Raw genomic sequence first — 26,876 nt, forward strand, 5'->3', positions numbered from 1 at the left:
ATTCTTCTTTGACCTTCTTTAGAGCACCATCTCTTTGGAGAGAAGAAGATTTTTTAGACTAAGTTTACACTTAGCTCTAACTTTTTTCAACCAAAAATGGCTTCAGGGCAGTAGGCATCACCTGCATCACCTGCATCACCTCATACTTCTGAGGATGAATTTTTGGCCGAGGCACCACCCAAAGAACGTTTTTCTTCCGTGGTGTGGACATTTTTTACTTTTCCTGAGGGGCAGAATAAGACCAATGCCACCTTGGTCACGTGCAAGATTTGCAAAAGAGTCCTGTCGCGAGGGGATCCTAACAAGAAATACTTGTGCGGCACGGCAAGTATGATGAAGCACATGAGGACCCTTCATCCAAACAATCTTGCACGAGAAGAGTGCCGACGGATGAGAAACACTCCTGCTCCTGCGCCATCCACCTCATCGCAGCCGAGCACATCAAGAGTGCATCCATCAGCCCAAACCTTGGACATCCGTCCTCAATTTCAATTTTTAAAAGTGCTCTGCATTAAGTGCAATGCGACTTTGTGCTATGGTGAGCAGTCGATCGATCTGATCTGCCGCCGGCAAGAAAGTCACATTTGCTAGTTTTTAAAAAAAAAATTATTATATTGTTCCCTGAAGTTCATTGTTTGGTTCCTCCTGTTTTGTTTTTTATTTTGTTTTTTATTTTGTTTTTGCAGAAAAACCAAAAAAAATTATAAAAGAAGAAAAAATAAGTTATTGTAAGAACTAAGTTTCCTGGTTTAAAAAAAGAGCTACATTTCTTTGTTAGTGTGTGAAAGTTTAGATGAATGTATGTGTAGTACGTAATTGACTGAATGAATGCATTAGTAGCGTATGGTGAATGTATAAGTGCAGAACTATGAGGAAGTGCTGCAGCATCACACAGTAACCTCTTTAACTGCAGTGTGCTGTAGTACTTCCGGAGCACAGGGATGCAACATATGTACATAAATATGTTGCAAATCTATGCTTCTCTCTGCACGGCTGCTTAAACTGCAGACATGTGGTGACAAAGGGCACCCTTGCACCATAGTGCAAGGATATCTGTGTCATGTGCTGTTTGTTTTTGTGCAGGAAGACACACCTTCCTGCACAAAAACAATCCGAAAACGCATTTTTCTCCTTCAATGTGTGCTGAACATTTTAGCATGCATTGAAGATATAAAAATGTAGAGAAATTAAAACAATTCTCTTTCTTGTGCTTTTCTACACCAATTTTAGAATGGTGCACCATTCACACACATATCGAGATTCATGATTTCTGATAAATCTAGACATATGTCTTGTTCTATGAGTATTCAGTGCAATCATGCACAACAACACTTATAGAACACCCTTTCAACGCAAAGTGGTGAGTATGATGAGGTTGTATTTACATGGAGTATAAAAAGTGCACAGAGTGCCTTTTCCTCTCTTTGTAAATATGAAAGTGTCTTGCGTAATAACTATGTTACAAAAAGTGACATATTTCCGGTTTCAAAATTCCTTGCGAATGATAGAAGGTAATCGCAGAGTTTTGTCTCCAAAGATGTTCAAAGAAGAATGATTGAAATGATTGCGGTCCTTCAATAGGTACAATGGGAAATATTATGAACCCCTCAAATCTCTTTTTTTGCAGGTCACATGATATCTGATTATGGTCAGATTTGAAAACTACATACGTATAAACAGAGTGTTTTTAGAAACATGTTTCAACTTTGTAGCTTCTTACAGACCTCGTCATTCTGCATATTGAGACTTACTTAAACTTTCACAATAATAGGAATAAACAAGCATTGGCATAGCCAATAGATCTCGCCTTTGGGACCTTATAAGTGTTTAGCCCTGCAACAGGTGCATAACTAAATACTTATAAGGTCCCAAAAGTGAGACCTATTGGCTATGCCAAGCGGCCGTGCGTCAGCGAAAGTGATCGCGATCACGATCAAACATCAAAGCGGAAAGTGAAAGTAATCGCGGTAAAGCGTGTCGCGCGCGCCCGCGCACATGCACTGTAGCTCTAGGCTGGCCTGGTAGCACTTTTTGGAGCCCTCACAAAAAGTCTCGCCAGACCAGCGCATGCGCTGGGTCAGGCGAGACCTAAAAATGGTATACATTTTTTTCATATATTCATTGCAATCTAAATTCATATAAATTGCTTGTTTTAAAAATGTGGATCTGTGAAAGAAAAGAAAAAAAAGATTATAACGTAATAATACATTTTTTATAACACAGCATAATTTCCACAAAGTAATTTGTTTGCCTTTTTCGCTGTTCTCAGAATATATTGAATTTCACTAAAAATAGTGATTTCAATCGTACTCATCACTTCACACCGGAAAAAAAAAACACAATCAGAAAGATTGTTAAAAAAAAAAACAACATACTATTCTCAGTAAAATACCAGAAAATACAAATCACACATATATGAAATGCTTACAGATTACAACATTTTATAAATTTAAATTATTAAAACTGTAAATGTTGCCGCATTAAAATAATCACCGAATAAATGACCACCATAAAGTCCAAAATTCAAAAATATACCTTTCGAATTGAGGCCAAATGGTATTTTTACACTTCTTCTTTCTGTAAATTGTCCAATGGTAGTCCTATTAAATTATAATCATAAATTCCTCAGAGAGTGAATTATCTTCCTAAAACATTGGCTTTAAAAATATTAGGTAGGAATTTGGTAATTCACTAGGCAAACGTTGTTTGAAAACCAACTGGGCATCATTACAAAGTGTCCACCCTTTGTCACATTTTAGATAGGCAGTGTAATGTCCAGATGTGGTGGAAGGATCATCATGGAAAATTATTGCAATTGCTGTAAAAGTCCTTCCTGATATTGATAGTTGTGCTGCTACAAATTGTATTATTAAAGTATCCAACTTTCTTCCGTCAGCTGTACAACGTTGCATCATTAAAATTATGTATTTTCCATATTTTGTTAAGAATAATGCGGATAACATTTCTGATTTACATTGGCTACATTCCATGTTTTGAATTGCACCTTTCACTAATTTATTGAAAGACACTGATTTACAGTCTGGTAATGTTAAATACAGAAATCTCTCAGTGTCTACATTCGTGTTACATGTATACATGCAATTTTCAAAACAATTTTCCCATTTGTAAGAAAGGCCAAAAATATTTTCTATTTCTACACCTTCATTTTCAAAAATGGTAAGCATATACATTGAAAATTCCTGAGCATCTTGTTGGATATTTTGTGTAAATTGTGTAGAACCAGAACACACATCCAAAAGACTACGAACATCTGAAACCGATTGTATTTTACTTGTATCTGTTGTCAATTTTTCATAAACAGAATGCAACAGAGAACAAAATCTTTTTTGCCGATTCTCCATAATTTGTTCTTGCAAACCTTCAAGATAAAAAACAACATTGACCACTACATTAGCATAGCAGTTGACACCAGGACTATTTTCAAACTGATAACCAACAATCTCTCCAACAGTGTCCAATTTCTTTTTACCTGCAATCACAACATTATCTTGTTCTTTTCTTTTCTTAACACCTTCAGAACAGATATTCTCTAACCTTCTTTTTCGACCAACTACACGCTTTTCAAATACAGGATATTGACCTAAATTTGGAGCATACACCCTTCTTAACCTATTATACTCTTTTACACAGTTTGCATCTGCAGTAACCTTTGTCTCATCAAAATCAATCAAAAACAAACCAGATAATGTTCTGACTCGCGACAAAGCAACATATGCCATACCCTCTTTAAATACGATAGATCCAATGTTCACCAATGCACTGTCTACACTTAATCCTTGAGATTTATGAATAGTCACTGCATATGCCAGAGAAAATGGAAATTGTTTCCTACGGACATATAAATCTTTAACAAGCAAAAAACGAACTGAGCAACGACCAATTTCTTTAACTTCTTCAATCTGATCAAATTTAATTTTTAAAAATTCAATTCCTTCTTTTTTCTGATAATTCACAAAATCCACCACTTTGCCCATTGCACCATTAACTAAACCTTTCTCTTCTCTAGTAGAGTGGACTTCTCCTACTGTGTATTTTGATGGTTGGATCATATTATGATGTTATTGTGTGTAGTGCTAGTCCTCGGGATTCTGGTGGTGGAAAACTCAATAAAAATCTTGTCACGTTGGTTCAGTCCTCGGGATCGGATTGTTGCTATGTGAGGTCCACCTCTTGATCTACCCAAGCCTAAATAGCCGTTATGGCACAGGTCATTAGGAGGATCAAGTGAGGGAAGGAAAGGAAGGGGACAGCAGGGAGGGAGATCTGTAAGACACAAAGAACACGATTAATACCCTACCTATCTTCCCTAACTTCTTGGCATCCCTCGTTAACTTGGTACGCTTTATACATCTATTACCATCTCTATGTACCTGTAAAGAAAAAGAAGGTGCAGCTTTATGGCGTCACTCTGGTGGTTCCTAACAGCTGTTCTCTTGGGAGTGCTACATCAGAGGATACAGAGTAACAATGCAATCATAGGACAACACCACAGCGTTTCCGCTAAGCACACTTTTTCCCAACACCTGTTATGTCACGGTATAGGTTTCTCCCCGCACCTACCCCAAACAATGCTCCACCTTGCTTCACAGGAAGAGTGCTAGTCCGCACACTTTAAAGGGCTCCCTGTTAAAGATGGAGTCGTGAGCACACACAGTACTATACAACAGTGCACATTAGGAACAACAACAGAGAGGAATTCGCCAATGGGTTTCTCCACCTCCCCCAGAGGTCAGAATCCCGACAGCTTGCAATGTTGACAATACGACGTGAAGACACAACCAAACAAACATTGAGTGATGCTATGAGGTCAAAGTTACTGCCTCGTACAGGCGTGTGACAAAGTGCCAGATGAGTCACAATATACTGCCAGATGAGTCACAATATACTGCCAGATGAGGCACAATATACTGACATGAACCGGAAGCCTCCGGTACAAGAGTAATAATCGAGAGTCAAGGAGTCGTTGGGTCCGTACCACAGACGACGAGTGTATTTAACAGAATCACTCCCCCTTCTCCGCATGAGCTGAGCTCAGCTTCACCAACGAGAGAAAGGAGGAAGTGGCTGGGGGCAGCGTTGGGACTCGGTGCACTGCACCCTTACCGGACCTGACGCCCGACTGGAAAACGCTCGACCTCCACCTCTGATCACCGCACCGTTGATAAGCCGGCTCCGCATCGACCGCTACACCAGGACCGTCTCCAGGAAAGAATTTCCGACGCTCGGTGAGGCTGCGTCAACGTCTTTGTAGCGGCTGCTTGGGCGTGATGACGCATCACGCGGCTTGCGTGAGGCGCGCATGGGTTTTCTGGGGACTGTAGTTCTGGCGGGAGGGGTTTATCGAGCGCGCTCGAGCTCGAACTGCAACAAATCTTTAAAAAAAAAAAAACTAAACCTTTCTCTACATCCAAATTACGCCTTAAAATTACCCGACAGTTTACACACGCATACAGTGTCTTTTCTAAACAAGCAGTTTTAGATATTTTTTTTTCTAAACAATCCAGTTTTGATCTCAACTTACCCGTCAAAATAATAGTGATTCCTTCATGCAGTATTTTATCAATGGCTTCCATTTTTACAATTTCTTCATTTTCCAGTTTTAATAATTCTTCGTTGAATATTGAACACTCATGCAGTGTTGGCATTAAGCAAACACTGACTTATTTTTAGCAATTTCCACGTACACTTTTGCAGGAACTGCATTTTCATTTGGAAAGACATTGCAAAGTAATCGACTCTCCAAAGCTTCTTTGCCTTTTTTTGAAAGAATTCCAATTCTTATATCTTGAAGAATACTTCCATATTCAGCATCATTTGCCTGTCGCATATTTGTTGTCAGTTCTTTGTATTCGAAATTACTCTAAATGTTCACATTACCAACACTGCCAAGAGACTTTCTGGTATCTTCATGAGCAAGTGTTTTAAATACCGCTTGTCCTTTTACCGGAGTCAGTTGCAGTTGATCTCCAAAAACTATGATGTGTTTTCCTCCAAATAACACGTCATACTCTGTTTTAAGAATTTTCTGCATTCTTAAATGCACAAAGACAAGCATCAAGTTGGAAACCATGCTCACCTTATCAATAATGAGAAGTTTCATTTTCTTCAGGACTCTTGAAACTTCACAACAAGCTTCTCCAGATAGCTTGTGGTATTCCAATGTGGTCTAATGCTCTACTGGTAGCATTAGTAAACTATGTAAAGTAATTCCTTTAATGTTATGTGCTGCCAACCCAGTTGGAGCAGTGACAACACAAGACAAATGCAACTCAGTTTTTTTTTTTGCAGATAACTTGTAATTACTTTAATTAAGAACTTTTTCCTGTTCCAGCTTGACCACTCGCATACATTCGGATAGGTTGAAATGATGTACATGAGCACCCTCTCTTTTCATGAAGTAATCCATGATCAATCTGCTCTTTTACTTGCTGATATATTTGTTTCTGTTCAACATTTAGTTGCTCTTCCAAGTTTCCTAACTGTATTGCATCTTCTTGTGCTTGATACATTGCTGTTTCCACCTCATTCATTGCAATCGCTGCTTCATTTTCAACAATTGGTTGTCCTAGTGGATCTTGACTCAGTGCAGCAGAACTTTGACTGTCTTGAGAACTGTCTCTAGCAATCTCAGCTGCAATTATAGCTTCTTGATCAATTTCATCATTCAACATTTTGACATAATTTGCGAAAGCACTACATTGTATGCTATCTTTAGAAGCATTAAATGAATCTTCATAGCTGGGAAAATCTCCAAGTAATTCCAGTTCTGAACGCCATGGTTTGAACATTTGCAAAAGGGCTAAATAGTAAAATTCCCTTTTTTCAGCAGTGTCGCAACTCAGTTTTCTGTGATTAATTAAATTTCCTTTCCTTTGTTTCACCAGACATCCTTCGGAACCAATCACTGCATATTTTCCATCGTTGATGTTCTCTATAGTATTCCGTTTAAAAGTGTAGTTTTGCAGCACTTCATAGAGACACATGTTCTCAAGATGATGAATTCTATTTGGATAGTATGTGTCCAACATATTGGTTTTCAAAATATCTGTACTTTCAGGATCATTTTCTGCTAAATATTCAATTTCTTGAACAGATCTCAGTACCCGATTTCGCATTCCTGCAAGACCTAGACTCATCCAAATGATTCTTCTACTTTTGGAATATAGACTTGCAGATGATAACCTATCTGAACAGTCATATGCTCCAATTTCACGATGCGATAACATCTTCAAACTGGAACTGTATATTTTCTTACTTAGAGTCTTCTCGTGAGAAATCTCTTCCCACATTTCTTTCAATTCAGTCTTTTCTGATTTAGTAATGTAAGACGTTACATATCGAGCAACAGCAATGGAATTGTCCGCAACATACTGAATATCCATGTTAGCGTTCCACATGGATAAAATAACTGGATTGTAGTCATTTATGTATTTCGATTCTTCGCTTCTTCTTAAGATGTAGGTGTTTTTCTGAGACTTTCTTGTGATGGTATGTCGTACAGCTGACATAAAACTGTTCACTCTTCCTTTGGATAATACAGGACGTGGAAATCCAAAACGACATTTGGTATAGAACTTATCCTTTGACTTGTACTTTTATTGCAGATGAAAGACATCATAGCTTCAAATCTATGATTGAAATATCTGCATACATTGACAGGATCCAATGAGCACAATTCTCCAGGTGTCTTGTATTCAATATTTTTTATATTGGAATTTGCCTCTCGAAGAAATTCAAGTAAATCATCCCAAGCATACTCAGCACAGCTTAGTGTAACGAACCATGTAGGAGTTCCCAAGTTCCGTAGCATACATTTCAGTTCTCCATGTCGACGGTACCAATATTCATTAGTCCCACGCTGACATGCCATCAGATTAATCAACTGAGATTCTAAATGATCATCTCTCTGATGCACTATATCCATAAAATCCTTTGCAGTTACATTTTGAAGATGCATTCCAGTTTTTAAAATGTGATTTACTGCATATGAAAGTCCAGACAAGTCACTTTCAAACAGAAGATGAAACATATAAGGGATACATTGACGAAATCTTGGATCTTCTGCATATAATCTTGTTGTCCGATATTCAGATGCAGGAATCTGCACCGGACGTTCATCATATCGTCCACCTTTTCCATTTGGAAACAACTGCGGGAAACAACGAGCTTCCAAGTTCTCTTCCCATACACTCATGGGACTTCCTGTTGCTTTTTTCATTTGAAACCACTCAATCGTATTCCCCATCACCTCTTTGGAATGAAGTGGATGTACACTGTAATGTTCATAGATCTCTTCACATCTGGACATGTCCACTTTTTCAATTTGTCCACTTAATGTTTCAGTATCTTCTGCTAAATCTATTTCTTCTTCTCCAACAAACACATTTCTATAGTACTCATTATTTTTTAACAGATACAATGATGCCTTTTGCACTTTTCTAACATCCACTAACTCTTGCCAGATTTTCTTATTCTTAGTAGGAACACCATTGGCTAGAATGACTAGTGGCTCATTTTCTGCATCATCTACACCAATAGTTTCAATATTTTTCCTTAAATCTACGGGTAAATACACAACTCTTCCTTTCAATCCTCTTTGCAACTCTGATGGAGGTAATTTACTTGTTTGGGGCTCCATACGAACAATAGCCTGAAACGGGTGAACACATTGTATGAGAATAGACTCATACGTATTTAAATCTATCAGCTCTGGAGGAATAGCAACCAACTCTAGATTATTATGAACAGCTCTAGCAGGCATTTTATTCTCATCTAATTTGTTATAACAATATTTGCAAATACGCTGCTCACATCCCAAATCAAAACAATCCTCTACCAACAAATAAGTTGCAAATTCCTTCCACTTATCATTATCTTCTATTTCACTTTTAAAATACAGATTGACACCCCTAGTCTGATTTTTATAGTGACTTCGCCGACAACAAATACAAGAAACATTTGGTCTTTCACCTGAAATTACCTTAAACTTTGTGATTTCATCCTCAAATTTTTCTGTAATTACGGGTTCTACATTGTCTTCAACATTTTGTTCTACTAATGTGTCAGTTTCTTCACTCTCTTGCTGAGGCCCAAAGTAACAAAACTCAATATCCTCACAGACCTGCTTCACATCTGATACTGACCCACGCTAAAGAGCACTGTTCAATTCACTTAACTTTAGTGCTGGACTTTTTGCATAATACAACCTTCTCACTAACTTCCGCATTTGAGTATGATGTACTGCCAGCATTCTGAAATGGTGAAAAACACTTTGACAAGCTTTCCTAGAAAGACAAGCCAGAGAATGACCTTGTAAACCAGTATGTTTTCTCACTCTGCAAGGGTCTAGTCCTTGCAACAGCTTAATCTTTTGTTTTACACTTTTTTTAGTATAGGCTCGTAAAAAAACGACATAATTTTTCAATAGATTCCTGTCGTACACTGCAAACACTACTGCAATCCCAAGTGTACACAGGGTTTTTAGCACGTTTCCCTAAAACTTCATCAGCTATCACTTCTTCTGCATTTCTTTCAACCATTTTCTCTTTCTCCATTGGACAACCATCACTAACCTCATAACCTCTACCACTGTCAACTGCATACAATAATTTTTCGCTCAGTGAATAACTCTCTTCATTAAAAAAAGGCTCTGAACTAGAACTGTGTTTCCATTCTCCCAAAAAAACATCACAATTTTTTTTTTATTAATAACTATTTTCGTCCTACTTTTGGCCTTCATTACATATATTGGTTTATCTAGTGATCGAATTCTGTTTAACACTTAAATAAACAGTTTTCTTTTTACTTCAAAAGCCTTTTCCACAATGCTTTCAATATGCTTTTTCTCTTGGGACGCCAATTGTTAAATGGTAGCGGCAGTTTCAGTTGATAACCCTTCAAGTATTGCCCGGCGGTAATCGCCTCTCATACCATTCGATAATTTACCAATGAAAGAGGCAGGCGCCGGAGACTGGAAGGCAGGAAACAAAGTTTTATTCCGTCGGAGCAGAACACATCAGATCAGACAGCAAGGTATCGTCACGAGGTGCTCTAACTGCATCTCTGAGGCCTGGCCTCTTATACACAGGTTTATGACTTTATTGCAGGTTTTATTGTACATGGCACATTCTTGAGATTACTTTGATGTATAAAAGAACGTCTTCGGAATCCCCACTTCGAACTCGTTCCCACACATATCTACAGTGGAAGTCCCCACCCCATCTACAGTAGGAGATGGCTATCACGCAGCTGGACATTCCGCCAATTCCCGGGGGTGTGTGCAACCGGCCGGGTCTCAGGGGTTAGGGGCTTTGATCCACTGTATCCCTTTGATGTGGGGTGTTTCCCTTACAGTAGGAGCAATAAACTGCATCCGCAGGGCTAGGTGATGGCCTGGGATCAGTTCGGACAATGGGGCGCAGAGGAAGGGGGTTATCAAAGAGATGCGTGACCATATATGGGATGTCGGTCAGGCGTAGGATGTGGTTCCATGGCAGGGTCGCGCAGAAGGAGAGGGTTTATGGCCCGTGTATGAGAGAGCGGGGGTGGCCGGCGCGCGGGGGATGCTTGCAGCGCCAGGGGAACGCGCTGGCGATCGACAATGAGCGGGGGAGAGAGTGGGGTGCCTAAAATGGCGGCCGTGCGTTCGCTGTGCGTGGCGCTGGGGAGAGGCAAGATGGCGCAGATAATGTTCAGTTACAAGCTAAATTTCCACAACTAGGTACCTCCAGTAAGCGCCACAGAGCTGCGTTGCATAGAGGTGTAAAAAAGGGGCGTGGCCTCAGAACACCAGTCTGCAACGCAGCTCCCTGGCGCATACTGGAGATACCTGTTGGGCTAGTTGGCCCTCAGGGACCCTCAGTATTGAAGGGGAATTAATTCCCCAACTTACAACTGGTCAGGGGGCGCGTTTGCAGAGTGCTGCAAGGAGGGGGCGTGGCCTCCGGCGCGATGCCGGTCTTTTATTTATTTTTTATTTTTTTAAGAAGGAGGGCTGTGTGGCCCCCCCTTCTTTTTCTAATTTACTGGCCCTGGGGACCCCATCCCCCAGGTCCTCCACCCTAATTTTTTTTGTTGAAAAAATTAAATTTGGCCCTATCAAGGCCTTAATCGGCCCCGGGGACCCCAACCCCCCGGGTCATGGCCTTTTTAAAAAAAAATCTTTAGGAGGGGGCTGTGTTGCCCCCCTCCTCAGGCCACTTATGGCCCCGGGGACACCATCCCCCGGGGCCGGCCTTTGTTTTTTATTATTTAAAAAAATATATATATTTATAGAAACACCTAGGACATGCTGGACAAACCGTATGTACCTATCACCATGACGATTTGTGTGATATTCATTAAAAGGTGACTATGCATAGAATGAATCCACATGGAATGTATTTACCCCGCTAGTGAAGCTCTGACGTGTCTGACGCCCTACCGTGCCTAATGCCTGCGCCCCCGCCGGTGGGTACTCTCCAAGTAGACACCCTTGTCGTTTATTTATACAAACATGGGTAGCTATTGACGGGCACATTTATTATATACGCACACCAAGCTATTCAAAGGGGATTCGACAAAAATTCGGCCAAACTATGCAAGAAACCCCCCTCACGGTTAATAAAATACACAAATAAAATACACATGCATCGCCTGATGTGTATTACTTTTTATTTTACTCTCTGGAAAGGAGACGAACCTCACTTGAGTCACAGCGTGCTCCGGTCTGAGCCCAATGCTGTATTACACCCGCTGAGTGCCTCACACCTCTATGTTGTATTCCACCAGCTAGTGCGTATGCTATGACACTCTCTAGCCCATGTGCACTGTAACACCACCCCGTGAATATGTCATGCCACCCTTGCCTTCGCATGGGTTATATTGCCCCATCTAACGTGCCTTCCTTGATGCCTATGTTATAACACACAGCGCTATGCCATACATATTACAATCTGGGATCCATATCTTTGTCACAGTGCATATGCAACGTTACACTCCCCAGCACATATTTTATAATACAACTTTAGAGACTAGTTAGGTTACACAACACTGCCCTGTGCATATTACACTCCAAGGCGCATATCGCATAGCACGCGCTAGTGCCTGTGCTATCTCGCGCTCTCCAATGAATTTGTCATTGCGCACAATGTATTGCATATTATATTTTACGCCCCGGTTCATCTTATATGACACTTTTTGGTGCATAGTTTATACCATATACTATATCAAGTTTTCATTTTCAATTGTGCTCTCAGGACTATGTTCTATATAACACTGCGTCCACCTACCCTTTTCACGGGCATTACATTTTGCGATGGGGGGGTGGAGGGTCAGGGGGTGTTTCTGCCAAGTGAGCCCGGAGTCACAGTTACAAACGTCCTCTTCTTCCTGAATAAAAGTGAGATTATGCTGCATACTTGTTCATATTTTAAGTAGTTCGCACAGACACACATTTTAAAAACAATAAAGTTCCTAATACCCACCTTCTCTGAACAGTTAGCTTGCTGCCCCATCCACCTCCTCCCTATCCTCTGTTGTCTGAATCCATGGACTAGCCTCCTTCCTCCTGCCATGCATGGTCTGATGTGCTGCCCCTGCCCTCCATTTAGCATGATGTACCAGTCCACTCCTCCTGCCCTCCATTGCCCAATTCTATGGCCCATCATTGACCTCCTGCTTAGCTTGCTGCCCCTATTCTCCTTCCCCCTGCCCTCCGATGTCTTTGTGCATGCCCCTGCTCCATCCTTTTTGCCCACCATGTTCCATGGACCTGCCACTCCTATCTACTCTTGAGTGTTCTGTTGAGCTGCCACTCCCCTCCCACCTGCCTAGCATTGTCAGATGACTGTAACCTGTCCCTGCCACCTCCACCCTGCCTGTACACATGCCATGCCCCTATCCCCTTCCTCCTGTCCTCCATGGTCCATTTTACTGCCACACCCTTCTGCCCTCCCTGGTCTGTTGTGCTGCAACTGCTCCTCCTGCCTGCCCCGCGCGGTCTGTTGTGAGGCCCCTTCCCCTGAACTCTCTTGTCTGTGCCCAGGTCCTAACCCTCCCTTCTATCCTCCATGGTCCTTTGTGCATGCCTGTACATCCGCCTTCTCCATCATAGCCATTGTGCTGCCACTAACCCTCCCGCTTGCCATGCATGTGCTGCCATGGCCCCTCCCACCTTCCATCCATGGTCTGTGTGTATGCCATCATAGTCTCACTGTTGCTCTCCATGGTGTGTCTTGTTTCTAGTGCCCAATTTGCCTGATGTCCATGGTCATCTTGCTGCTCCTGCCCTGCCCCCTTACCCCCAGCCCTCTGTTTCCATGTGCAGACCCTATTCCCTCCCTCCTGGCTTGTCTGTTTCATTGTAATGCCCCTGATCCGTCCCTCCGTCCCTCCTGCCCTTTATTGTCTGTTATGCTGCAGCTTTCTCTCCTGTCTGTCCATTATGGTCAGCTAGCTACCATTGCCTCTTTCCCCTCTGTTCTCTGTTGTCCATGTGCATGGTCCTGTCCCCTCCCTATTGCTTTCTATGCATTGTGCTGCACTCCCGTCTCGCGTGCCCTGTGTGGTGTATTGTGCTGCTGAAAACCCTGATGCCTGCCCTGTAGGGTCAGTTTGGTGCACCTCTCAATGTCCCTCCTGTCCTCTGTTATCCGAGTCCATGTCCCTACCCCAATTCCTCCTGCCTACCATGATCCAATGTACCATACTTGCGAACATTTTGAACTTGGTAAGAGGGAGATTTTGAAAAAAAACTGGGGTATTGATTTTCCCCTTTGAGTTACATTGAAAAAGAGGAGATTGTAGACAGACAGATCAAATAAAGCCTATTCGAGCTTAAAAAACATTGGACGTTTCCTGGCTGAAACGGGTCTGATGGCATGTATGGTTGTACTAGTACTGCCTCTTCCTTCTGCCCACAATGGTCTATTATATTGCCACAGCCTCTCTTGCCAGTCCTGTATTGTTGGTTTGTTGCCCCTGCCCCCCTTTCCACTGCCCTCAATAGTCTGTTGTGCTGCCACTGCCCTTCCTGCCTGCCCAATGTGGTCAAATTGTTGCCTCTGCACTCTCCTACCTGCCTTCAATTTTCAGAGTCCGTGCCCCTGGCCTCTGCCTCTCAACAGTATCCCAATGAACAACTAGATTGCTAACATTCTATATTTAGTACAAAAGTGTGGAACGCCTGACGTCATCTTGATGTAATCAAAACTGTAATACCTAGAGCATTTCCTTTAGAAATTACATATATGAGAGGGTCTTATTTGCATCAAAATTATGGTTAGTGCTCTAAAAAACTAAAATGAGGGCATATTTTCTGAGTTTTCAAATAGCGACAAAGACCTTTTAAATTATGTGTAATCTTTGTTTTTTTATCCAGTTGACCACTTGATTAAATGTTGCACCTAGGGGAGAGGATGTGGTGTTACTTCCAGAGCTGCAGACTTTGCAACTGGGGAACCAGGTTGGAGTTTCTGCTTCAGCTCAACATTCTGTGATTCTGGTCAAATCACTTAATCTCCCCATGTTCACAACCAAAATGAATTTGATCTTGTGTGATGTAACCAATGCTCATGTAAAGCACTCCAATACCTGACAAGTCTGCACTATATAAAACTGCAAATACACAAAAAATAAGTGTTTTGCACACTTCTGTCATTGGGCTACATGTGGGCTACATCTGGGTGATATTTGTGCTGCATTTGGACTCTTTTGTCTCTGGTGGCCATCTTGGGAGATTTATTTCTTATGAAGTTTCCTAATTTCCTCATTTACTGCAGTCTCCTCAGTAGGAAATGCTTTCAGTTTTTTACTTTGATTCCATCAAGAAGGTATTCAGAGATGTCACACATTTGCCATAAATTCTGAATGTTAGCACTCTAGTTGCACGTTAGATCACTGTAGTAAAGCTACTGCTCACCACGGAAGTCTGCTGCTGGTATTAAAAGTGCATGTTTCAGTCTGCATATCAGAATTTTTTAATGAAATAGAAGAGGATTTGAGAAGTCACTCAAAATGTGCCCTCATTTTTCTTTCTTCAGCACTAATCCTAATTTCTATGGCAAAATGAACCCCCTCATTGTGTTCCTTTTTAAATTAAATGTTTTAAGTGTTACCAGTTTATTCCAATCAAGATGGCTTCAGGTGTGCCATACTTTTGTCATAAGTAAGACCGTAAGCGCTCTAGTTGTTCTTAAGAACACTCTGGGACATTCTGTCATTGGGCTATACTTGGGCTACATCTGGGTGATATTTGGGCTACATTTGGGCTCTTTTGTCTCTGGTGGCCATCTTGGGAGATTTATTTGTTATGAAGTTTCCTAATTTCCTCATTTACTGCAGTCTCCTCAGTGGGAATACTTTCAGTTTTTATTTTTGGTTCCATCAAGAAGGCCAGATGTGTCACACATTTGCCATAAATTCTGAATGTTAGCACTCTAGTTGCTCATTAGATCACTGTAGTAAAACTACTGCTCACCAGGTAAGTCTGCTGCTGGTATTCAAAGTGCATGTTTCAGTCTGCATGTCAGAATTTGTTTATGAAATAGAAGAGGATTTGAGAAGTCAAAATGTGCCCTAATTTTTCTTTCTGCAGAACTAATCATAATTTCTATGGCAAAATGAACCCCCTCATTTTGTTCCTTTGTAAATTAAATGTTTTAAGTGTTACCACTTTATTCTAATCAAGATGGCTTCAGGTGTGCCATACTTTTGTCATAAGTAAGACTGTTAGCGCTCTAATTGTTCGTTATAATACTCTGGGACATTCTGTCATTGGGCTATACTTGGGCTACATCTGGGGGATATTTGGGCTACATTTGGGCTCTTTTGTCTCTGGTGGCCATTTTGGGAGACTTATTTGTTATGATGTTTCCTAATTTCCTCATTTACTACAGTCTCCTCAGTAGGAAATACTTTGTTTTTTTGCTTTTATTCCATCAAGAAGGCATTCAGATGTGTCACACATTTGCCATAAATTCAGAATGTTAGCACTCTAGTTGCTTATTAGATCACTGTAGTAAAGCTACTGCTCACCAGGGAAGTCTGCTGCTGGTATTGAAAGTGCATGTTTCAGTCTGCATGTCAGAATTTTTTTAATGAAATAGAAGAGGATTTGAGAAGTCACTCAAAATGTGCCCTAATTTTTCTTTCTGCAGCACTAATCATACTTTCTATGGCAAAATGAACCCCTCATTTTGTTCCTTTTTAAATTAAATGTTTTAAGAGTTACCACTTTATTCCAACCAAGATGGCTTCAGGTGTGCCATACGTTTGTCATAAGTAGGACTGTTAGCGCTCTAGTTGTTCTTTAGAACACTCTGGGAAGCTGCAGTAGAACACAAAGGAATCAACTGACAGTCTCTCCCCTTGTTGGAAGTACATGTTTTACTGAGAATGTCAGACTTCATTCTCACATGACTGAGAAAGCTAATGTGAATTTACAGAAAATATGATCTCAGTTTAGCTTATAGATCACCTTCCAAACCTCTGTGGGAAAAGCATGAGAAAATAGTTTTCTCTCAAACATGATTTATGATATCGCAGCAGAAGGCTTTTTCACATGGTAAAATTGATCCTTGTATAGCGCACTACTCACCCGCAAGGGTCTCAAGGCGCTTGTACGAATACCGCTGTGGAACCCATCCTGGCTTTCCCTGTGAGGCGTCCACTCCTGGGCACCCCCAAGGTGGAGGCCAGGCATCCTTAGCGTTGTGGGGGCCGTTGTGGAGATTAAGCAAGCTATTGCCCAGAGTTGCAGAGTGGGACTCCATGATTGGAATGGCACGGAGGCGAGAATTATCAGGTCTGTGGAATTTTTGAGCCCAAGACCTGCCGAGGCGGGGAAATGAACCCTGGTCCCGGGCTAGACCTCTGCATCAGGGTCTGCCACTCTAATCATTGAGCCACACTTCTCCACGGTGGTAAAATCACCTTAGAACACACCACAATTCCTAAAATGAGTATGGTACCATCAACAAATGATTTATAGTGTGACTAAAGTCTTAAAACCTTCTATTAACTGCAATGCTTTTTAATGAGGTGCTATCATGTATATTGGTCCCAAGATGGCTGCCAACACTTGTTGGATGAAGTGCTGACAGCCAATCAGATCTCACGATGAGATGTGTGGTTAGGCTCCGCCCAGATACATATGTGAATTTGCTTTTGATCTTCTCAGGAACTACTGAACGGATTTACACCATTTAAGCAAAAGGCACGAGTCTGAACTGAGGACTACCTCTTTGCCAAATTTGGTGTAATTCCGTTCAGCAGTTCGGGCTGTAGCTGCGTCAACGGGTCCTATGGGAAAATGCATGGGGAAAACTCGTTTTGGGACCCCCCCTTTTTTCTCGGCCCCCGCTTGACGAATCACCGTGAAATTTTCAGGATAGGAGCGGCCCGGAGCTGTCCAAAAATTTGGAAACTTTCGCAAAGATTCATCAATCAACGGCAACGTTATTCCAAATAGAATGTTGCGGATTTCCTATGAAAAATAGGTCCTAACTATAACTACCTACTATATATATATATATATATATATATATATATATATATATATATATATATATATATATATATATATATATATATATATATATATATATATATATATATATATATATATATATACATACATAATAAAAAAGCAAATGCAGCCTTTCATAACTAGAACTGAATAATGCTGTAAGGACTCCCCTGTATATCATAAACAAATACATTAAAAACCGGGGAAAAACAACAGCAAAGCATGTTTGAACACTGTTTTAATGCTTAGCACTTAGCACAATCTCTCAGATAGGACTGAAAGCATTGACAGCTCACAGGCTACATTGCAGAAAAACATAGCCTAGAAAGGCTGAAAAGCTAACTCATAGCAACATAGAAATAAACTGGCACCGTGCCTTTAAAGCAGCCATGACCCCTAGCTTCCCATTATGCCTCAGGGGTGACAGTTAGGTCAGTTGTTCTTTCCGGCACCTTCAGGCAGGACCCTGGTTACACAGCTCCACTTCTTTCTGATTTTAGTCAAAAATAATCTTCAGTTTTCTGGAAAAATTTGTCTTACTTCGACATTTTTCAACTTGTCAAGTAAGGTGCTGTCTTTTTCTGACAGATTTTGGCATTTCTTCCACTCCAAAATGCCATCTCTTTTTGACCCCTGCCCTTCTTGTGGAAAAAAGAAGGCCTAGTCAGACTCTCATGCAGTCTGTATTCTTTGTCTACCTAAGGACCATGTCCCCAAGACTTGCCCTCATTGCCAGTCTTTATCTAACAGAACTCTAAAAGACAGAGAACGTATCCGTCTTTATGGACTGGCAGAAAAGGATAAATCATCTTTAAGAGGCAGGTCACCGGTGAGAAAGGGCTCTAAGAGGGCCAGATCTTCTTCTAGAAGCAAGATTCCTCGCTCTTCCTCTTCAGCGTCGGGCTCGGCGCTGAGAAAACTACCACCGGTGGGACATACGTCCAAGAAAAGAACTTCGACGGCGGGGTCGCCGTCGAGAGAACGCCGACATACAGGTGCGTCATTTCATTCGCCGTCACCGTCGAAGAGTCGTGAGCCTCCGCCGTCGGCAACCCGGCGGCGATCGGCGTCGAGGAGCAGAAGTCCACCGTTGTTAACTCGGCAACGATCGGCGTCAAAGAGCAGAAGTCCTACGCCGTCGTCAACCCGGCGACGATCGGCATCGAGGATCGGAAACCCTCCGCCGTTGTCATTTCGGCGTCGAAGGCAGGGAGCCCTCCGCCGTCGTCAATCCAACGACGATCGGCGTCGAGGGGCGAGAGTCCTCCGCCGTCGTCAACCCGGTGACGATCGGCATCGAGGATCAGAAGCCCTTTGCCGTCCTCAAAACGGCGACATTCGGCATCGAGGCGCAGAAGCCCTTCGCCGTCGTCAACCCGATGACGATCGGTGTCAAGGCGCAGAAGTACTGCGACGTAGTCTGCGAGTTATTAAACGTCGAAGAACAGAGAGTCGACGTCGAAATCGGTTCCAACACCTGGCCGAAAATTGACGTCGAGAAAGAGGTCAAGGTCGGTGTCGAGAAGGGCTCCGTCAGAGCAGGTCATACGCTCGACGTTGATGCCCACATCAGTGAGGTCTGGAGAAGGTTCGGTAGTTTTCGTGACGGAATCAGCATCACGCCACTCATCCTCTCATTCCTCGAGACGCCCTTCAACGCATTCATCATCTGCTTCCCCAGAGCGACATTCAGGAAGGTCGCGACAAAGATCTCCCTGAATGTACTTGTTGATCACGAGAGCTCAGAACTTCTGCTTTCCATCACAAAAGGAGAAGGTCTCCTACATGGTCTTCCTCCTCCACCCGCTCCTCTAAACGAGACTATTCACCCACCCTATCGGATAGCCCTCAATCAAGAGTGTCTCCGATAGATGACATAAATACGTACCATGAGGTGCTTCAGAGAGGGGCTCAGAAGTTGAACATTGAGATGTCGACTCCTCAGGTTGCAACAACGGTGATCTTTGAGACACTACATCAGAGATCTGCGTCTCGACCGTTGCTTCCTCTGTTTCCTGGGCTTCTGGAACCGGTGATGGACATTTTCCTAGCTCCATCTACAATTAAAACCGCATCGGCTAGAAATCAGAAGAAATACAAGCCGGCTGAAACAGACCCTGTATTCTTGAAATCAGATCCGCCTGCGGACTCCGTTATCATCGCGGCGGCAAGAAAAACGCACGCAGTGACTGCAACTTCGTTGGTCCCCCCGGACAAAGAAAGTAGGTCCCAGGACTCTTGGGGACGAAAGGTTTGCGGGTCTGCAGCATCATCGCTAAAAGTATCTAGCGCAGCAGCCTTATTAGGCCGCTACGACAGAGCCTTATGGGACACCTTGGACCGTTTCAAGGAAAAGCTGCCAAAGGAAGATCAAAGGGATTTTGAGGAGGTTATCAAGGAAGGATCCCTTGTAGCCAACCAAGTGATTAGCACAGCAGTGGATGGTGCTACGCTGTCGGCGCATTCTTATGCGCATGGGATTTGCGCTAGGAGGTCTGCCTGGTTAAGACAAACAGCTCTTAAGCCTGATGCATAACAGAGGATCCTTAACCTCCCTTTTTCTGGCTCCTCCCTGTTTGGCACCCATATCGATGAGGGGATGGCTAGGATGAAAGCCGAGTTAGACACTCTCAAGGCGGTGGGATTAGACAAGAAAAAAGATTTCAGGTGGAGATACAGACCCAACCAGCGGAGGGCTACCAACAGAGGGTTCAAACCCCTCAGTATTCCCAAAACAAAAATCAAGGAAAGTCGCAATTCCAAAGCCGTAAGTCAAACAGAGGTAGGGGAGGTCATCAGCAGCAGTCCTCTACCACGGCTAGATCAGCTTCCTCTGGTGCCGTTGCCCACTTCAGTGGGAGGAAGTGTTTCACATCATCTGAAAGAGTGGTGCAGCATAACAAAAGATCGTTGGGTGCTCAGTATACTGCGCAATGGATACGCACTACGTATTCGTGTGTCTCCAAAGGACATTCCTCCGAAAAGATCTCGTCCTCACCAGCTAAAGGTACTTCTAAAGTAAGTGGTAACCCTTCTGCGAAAAAAGGCCATAGAAGAGGTTCCTCTTGCTCAGCGAGGGAAGGGAGTTTATTCCAGGTACTTTCTTGTGCCAAAAAGAGATCAATAGCACAAATTCAGACCTATCCTGGACCTTCGATCGCTGAACAAAGTCATCTTGAAGGAGAAGTTTCGCATGTTGGCACTTCATCAAATATGCCCACATCTACAAACAGGAGATTGGATGTGTTCGATGGACCTCCAAGATGCGTACTTCCACATACCTATCGTTCCACTTCATCGCAAATACCTACGATTCGTGGTCGGCAGCAAACATCACCAGTTCAAGGTCTTGCCCTTCGCACTGAAATCTGCCCCACGAGTTTTTACCTAGTGCATGGCGGTTGTGGCGGCGGCCCTACACAGAAAGGGTCTGTTCGTTTACCCTTACTTAGACGATTGTCTCCTGAAAGGGCCATCCCCTCAACAAGTAAGGAGCGATTTTCAAGTCTGTCTGAATCTACTCCGCAGGCTGGGTCTTCATGTGAACATGGAAAAATCGGTTCACCGGCCTACCCAGGGGATGCATTATTTGGGCTCCACTCTGGATACAAACATAGGAAGAGCGTTTCCTTCGGAGGAGAGACTTTCTTCAATGCAGCAGAAATGCAAGGCTCTTCTCCGGACAGCTCGTCCAACGGTCCGGCAAGTGACATCTCTACTAGGATCGATGGCTTCTTGCATATTTCTCATTCCGAACGCCAGGCTGAGAATGAGACCTTTGCAACAGGACCTAGAGGACAAGTGGGACCAAGCATCGGGTCACTGAGAAGACCGAATTGTGCTTTCACAAGCAGCAAAGTCGTCCATTCTATGGTGGACTCGACCAAAGAACCTCTTGGTGGGAGTCCCCTTCCATCAAACAGTTCCGACACAGTCCTTGGTAACGAATGCATCTCTACAAGGATGGGGGGCACACATGATGCAGGGACGGTGGTCCATCAAGGAGCAGTCATACCATAAAACATGTTGGAGCTGCGAGCAGTCCATCTAGCTCTGAACGCTTTTCAGCCCTCAATCTCGTCCAACTGGATCCTGACCCAAACAAACAACACGACCACCATGTATTACCTCAACAAACAGGGTGGTACGCGCTCTCGCCCGCTCTCCCTGGAAGCTCAAACGATATGGCACTGGCTTCTAGCCCGAGGCCTCTCCATCACAGCGGTGCAGCTTCCAGGGGAGCGAAACGTGCAGGCAGACGCACTCAGTCGGCACTTCGAAGATCAGCCAGACTGGGTGCTAAACGACGAGGTAGTGGCAGATATTTTCCGTCAGTGGGGGAAACCTTCCATAGATTAGTTTGCGGACGACCAAAACAAAAAATGCCACGCCTTCGCCTCCAGGTTCCACTGTCCAGGGACGAGGGGGAATGCGCTTTTGATGGATTGGTCCGGAATATTGGCATACGCCTTTCCTCCCCTATCTCTAATCCCAAAGGTGGTGTCCAAACTCATCTGATCCAGCATGACGATGATCTTGATAGCTCCGGACTGGCCTCGTCAGTGGTGGTACCCAGACCTGTTACAGTTGTCGGTGCGACCCCACAAGAGACTACCTTACAGATCGGACCTGCTGACCAAGATGGACGGGAAGATTCTCCATCCCAACCTTCCCTCACTGAACTTGGCAGCATGGCTCCTGAGGTCCTGCAATATGGACACTTGAATCTACCGCAGGACTGTATGCACATCCTAAAAGAGGCAAAGAGACCTTCCACGAGGGCGTCATACTCTGTTAAGTGGAAGAGATTCTACTTGTGGTGCACACGTAATCATTTTAAACCTACTACAGGGCAGGAGGAGGTAATTCTTCCTTACCCCCTTTACTTAGCCAAAGCAGGTTTAAAGTATTCCTCGATCAGGGTACACTTGGCGGCCATTACGGCCTACAGAAAGTCTCCCAACCAGCCTTACTTTTTTCAACTACAGGTGGTTAAGGATTTCCTACAGGGGTTGAAGAAGGTGTATCCCCCTGTTCGGCCTCCTTCTCCTCCTTGGGAGTTGAATCTAGTCCTTTCTAGATTGATGGGTCCTCCTTTTGAGCCCATCCATAAGGCCAAGTTGCAGCATTTGACATGGAAGACCGCTTTCCTAGTGGTGATAACATCAGCGTGCAGAGTAAGTGAGATCCAAGCGCTGTGTACCAAAGAGCCATATACTATTTTTCACCACAACAGGGTAGTGTTAAGGACTCACCCTGCTTTTTTGCCAAAAGTTGTATCTGATTTTCATGTTCACCAGTCAATCTCCCTACCATCTTTTTTCCCAATCCCGCTACTCCTGCGGAGAGGTCACTCCACTCCTTAGACCTTAAGAGAGTGCTCAAGTTCTATTTGGAGGGAACGAAGGGCATAAAGAAATCAGATCAATTGTTTTTAAATTATGGTTCCATGAGGACAGGCTTTCCAGCTTCCAAAAGGTCCATTTCGAGATGGATAGTGTCCTGTATAAAATTGGCCAACCAGTTGGCAAATAAACCCCTATTGTTGTCTCCTAAAGCACACTCCACAAGGGGAAAAGCGGCTACAATAGCTTTCTTGCATGATGTTTCAATGACAGAGATTTGCAAGGCAGCAACCTGGAGATCGGTACACACTTTCACAAGGCATTATTTTTTTTTTTTTTTTTTTATTTTTTTTTGAAACCGTTTATTGCAGTTTATAGAAGTTACAGGTATGGGCCTACAACCACACGGCCGGCCGCTAGAGCATCAAAAGCATATTACATACATACAGCAAAAAACTTTCTCAGCGGTGCACAGTAGGAAGACAGGAGTGATCAATGGTGCAGGCCTCACAGCTCCATGCCCACAGTACGGTTCCATTTTCTTAAAGCGAAACAACGTAAACAAACCACAACCGCAAGGCAACCCTCGATCCAAAGTGACAACACGTGCTCCATAAGTGGGGGATCCAAACCAGCAGCAAAATTCTGAAGAGGGGGACGGGAGTAGATCAGGGACTGGGGGACCGTGCGCCCGCGGCCAAGGGAGGGGCGCCATCTAGGGAGACGGAGCCGGCGAGGCCGCCGGTAGCAGCGGCGGCTCACAAATACCCCCGCGGTAGGCGTTCCAGGGGCCCCAGAGTTTCATCCACGCCCCAGGCTTACCCCTCGCCACATACACCACCTTTTCACGAAACATACACCAATCCATATGCTCTTTCCAGGCCGACACCGCAGGGGGCCTCTGGGATCCCCACAATTGGGCAATATCACGCTTGGCTATCATGTATCCCAAAGTCACCCACCGCGCCTGCGGGACCGAGTAGTCATTTGGTTCCCAGACATTCAGCAAGCATCTCCTCACAAGGCATTATTATCTTGAATCCGATTCCAGAGCGGATACTCAAGTAGGCCAAGCCTCCTTGAGAAATCTATTTAGATAATAAGATATCTGGGTTTTCAAGTTTGGTTATCGGAGCTTGATTATTTTTTTTGATACTTGAATTTTTATTTTCTTGTGAAAAACAAACTCAAAGAACACATACAACAATCCGATTGAACTGGCATCAAAGTGACAAATCATGGAATCAATGACAGTCAATAGCAAGACCCCCCATCCCCTCCCTTGCCCTCCCGCTCCCCCTACCCGTACCCCCCTCCCTAGAATAAGCCCCCTAACCATTTCCCCCACACCCTGCGGAACTTTTTGGGACATCCACGTGCAGCATACAACGTCTGTTCTTGTGCGGCACACCAGTCCACGCCCCTTCTCCATTTAGCACATTTGGGTGGATCAGTCTGTTTCCAGGCGGATGCGATATCCCTTTTAGCCACTACCAGAGCAGTAGTTAGGAAATATTTTTCATTGCGGGAGCCATCCAAATCATCCGTTATCCCCAGCAAAGCCATTTTGGGGTCATGGGGCACCTCCCACCCCAGGACTTCTGTCAATTCAAGTTCAATCTCAGCCCAGTAGCTCCCCAAGCGCGGACAATTCCAGACCATATGGAAGAAGTCCGCCGGGTCTACCCCACAGCGGGCGCATGAAGCATCCGGGGAAAGGCCTACATGATAGAGGCGCGCCGGGGTCAGGTAGGCAGCGTGCAGGTAATAAAGCTGGTTGAGCCGCAGTCTAGCCGATGTGGTAATCGTCCTGGGGGCCATAAGGGCGTCCCTCCAGTCAGCTTCGTCCAATGGACCCACCCACTGTCTCCCAGCGCTGCCTCAGTCCATCCCAGTTCACTGGGGTGTTATTAACCAGGGAACGATAAATACGAGAAATTCCTCCCTTCCCAAGATACCCCAGCATCACCTGAGCCTCAGGCGGGCTGTGGTCGGGAATCCGTGAATCCAGAGGGACGTGAGTCTGGACCGCATGGCGCAGCTGGAGGTATTTATAGAATTGCGAAGGGTGCAACGCAAATCGACCCTGAAGCTCCTGAAAGGAACACATGCGGCTTCCCCGCCACAAGTCACCCAAACGAGAGATCCCAAGAAGGTCCCATGCTCGAAACCCCTCTAATCCCGCCACCTCCTGCAGCCAAGTTCCATGCCAAAGCGGTGTAACTAGGGTCAGTGTCCTTGACCAGTGGGTATGCCGTAGAGCGGAACGCCATGCCAAAAATGGGGCCCGCGTAACATCCGAGAGCGACAGAGGGATCACCGCCCCATATAGCATGTTTTGAATAGAGGAGAACCCCACAATTTGTACCTCTAACCTATAGGCCGGATCGTCCCACCCGCCCGAGAACCAATCGTGAACCACCAGAAGCCGAGTTGCAAGATAGTACAGATAAAGGTTGGTCATGCTCAAGCCTCCGTCATATGAGGGAATCCGACAATGGTCCAGGGCCAGACGGGGCCTACCGCCACCCCAGAGAAACTTGGTCGCAATCTTGTCCATCTCCCGGAACCACCGGAACCAGGAGCGGGAGAAGGAGCAAGGCGTGTTCTGTAGCATGTACAGGAACTTGGGGAGAATCATCATCTTATAGAGTGCGATCCTCCCCAGTGGGTTCAGTGGGAGCGATTGCCACTTCACCATATCCGATCTGGTCTTATTAACCACGGGAGCCACGTTGAGGGCCCAGCAGAGCTCCGGAAGAAGGGTGATCCAGATCCCCAAATATTTAAAGGAGAGTCTCCGGAGGGGAATATTAGACCGGAGCTTGATTATTAATTACTTTTTCCTTTGCCTGCAGGTGGAAGAGGTGTGGCTCGCTATTCTATTCTAGTGCTTATGACTATTGATGAGGATCCCCTGGAAGAGAAGAATTAGTTACTTACCTGTAATCCTAGTTCTCTTTCAAGGGTATCCTCATCCAAGTCATAAGCAACCCTCCCGCCTCCCCGGGCAAAGGAACCTTGTTTTTAAGGAATTTTCAACTCTTTGTGTCATGGCTTTTAAGTCACCGCAAAGAACAATTGGCCTAACTGTCACCCCTGAGGCATGATGGGAAGCTAGGGGTCATGGCTGCCTTAAAGGCACGGTGCCAGTTTATTTCTATGTTGCTATGAGTTAGCTTTTCAGCCTTTCTAGGCTATGTTTTTCTGCAATGCAGCCTGTGAGCTGTCAATGCTTTCAGTCCTATCTGAGAGATTGTGCTAAGTGCTAAGCATTAAAACAGTTTTCAAACATGCTTTGCTGTTGTTTTTCCCTGGCTTTTAATGTATTTGTTTATGATATACAGGGGAGTCCTTACAGCATTATTCATCTCTAGTTATGAAAGGCTGCAATTGCTTTTTAATAGATAGATAGATAGATAGATAGATAGATAGATAGATAGATAGATACATATATGTTTGTCACATATATGATTGTGTTTCCGGGGTCCCGCGCATGGACGGAAATATTCTAGTGCTTATGACTTTGATGAGGATACCCCTGGAAGAGAACTAGGATTACAGGTAAGTAACTAATCCTTATCCCATCGCTCTTTTAAAATCTCATCTTTTCGTAGCCTGGTTGTATACTTCTATTGTTGCTTCAAAAACTTAACAAGAGCTGGGTCTCTCTGTTTCATTGCGAGTGCCTTGCAAAGCTCTCTATTTGCTAGGGAGCAGGCACTGTTGAACCATACTGATCCCTGGTGAGATTCCACTCTGGGTCTAGAAATCATTTGTTTAGTACCCCCACAAAGTTGATTAAAAGCATCAATTACCTCAGGGTTATGATCGATTGGTGACAAACAGGTGTTGATAAATAACGGGTGTGCTTTTACCATTCTAAAAAATAAATAATTATCAACACCTCGCCAGATCACTCGAATTCCATTCTGGGAGCGAACCTCATTGTTATTATAATAGGGTTATGGTCGCCCTGTACGGTTGGTATAACCTCAGCCTTT

At 43.9% G+C, this 26,876-nt stretch overlaps 1 protein-coding gene across 7 annotated transcripts in view; it reads left to right on the plus strand.

Annotated features, from left to right (window-relative positions):
- Positions 1 to 26,876, plus strand: part of KIDINS220 (kinase D interacting substrate 220) — a 1,251,292-nt gene that overhangs the window by 257,226 nt on the left and 967,190 nt on the right. The window lies entirely within an intron of this gene.

The sequence above is a fragment of the Triturus cristatus genome, chromosome 6 (assembly GCF_964204655.1).
Source record: "Triturus cristatus chromosome 6, aTriCri1.1, whole genome shotgun sequence".
Taxonomy (NCBI): Eukaryota; Metazoa; Chordata; class Amphibia; order Caudata; family Salamandridae; genus Triturus; species Triturus cristatus.